At 53.2% G+C, this 663-nt stretch overlaps 1 protein-coding gene across 1 annotated transcript in view; it reads right to left on the reverse strand.

Annotated features, from left to right (window-relative positions):
* The window catches only part of SDK1 (sidekick cell adhesion molecule 1), a 478174-nt gene that overhangs the window by 107581 nt on the left and 369930 nt on the right, over positions 1-663 (reverse strand). The window lies entirely within an intron of this gene.

A 663-nucleotide genomic window follows, 5' to 3' on the forward strand; every position in this document is an offset into this window, starting at 1 on the left:
TTGAACCCGCATCTCTTAGGTCTCCTGCTTTGGCAGGCCGGCTCCTTACCACTAGCGCCACCTGGGAAGGCCAACGGCAGCCCACCTCCCACCTCTCAGGGAGACCGTCCACGCCCACGAGGATGCTCTGTCTTTCTAGGTAGGACCGACAGGCTCCCTGTCTATCAAAAAATGGTGGTTCAGTTAGAAAATTCTAAAAAGATGATGTCACTGCTACTCTTCTCAACTCTCAAGAAACTTCTCATTTCTCCTTCTTCCTGACGGTGGGCCTGGGGCCCTGAAGGCCCTGCGCCCCGGCTGCCCAGCGTGGTGAGATGTTCCGCGTGGCCCGAGTCTGTCTTTGCTGGTGTTCACTCGCTCAGTCGTGCCGACTCTTTGTGACCCCATGGACTGCAACATGCCAGGCTCCCCTGACCTGCACTGTCTCCTGGGGTTTGCTCAATCGCATGTCCACTGTGTCTGTCTAACTGGCAACAATAGAGCTTTTTAAGTCAAGAGTTCAGCCGGGAGTCTTCTCTCATTTATCTGAAGAAGTTCCCTGCTTTTGGCACTTGTTATTTTTAGTAAGTGTCCTCTGGAAAGTAACACCCAGTGTCCAGTTGGACCTGCTGTGGCTGGAGCTGAGATGCTGCCCTGGGCTCTTCTCTCAATAATGAAATGGAA

This window comes from Bison bison, unplaced genomic scaffold, assembly GCF_000754665.1.
Source record: "Bison bison bison isolate TAMUID 2011002044 unplaced genomic scaffold, Bison_UMD1.0 scf7180017864223, whole genome shotgun sequence".
Taxonomy (NCBI): domain Eukaryota; kingdom Metazoa; phylum Chordata; class Mammalia; order Artiodactyla; family Bovidae; genus Bison; species Bison bison.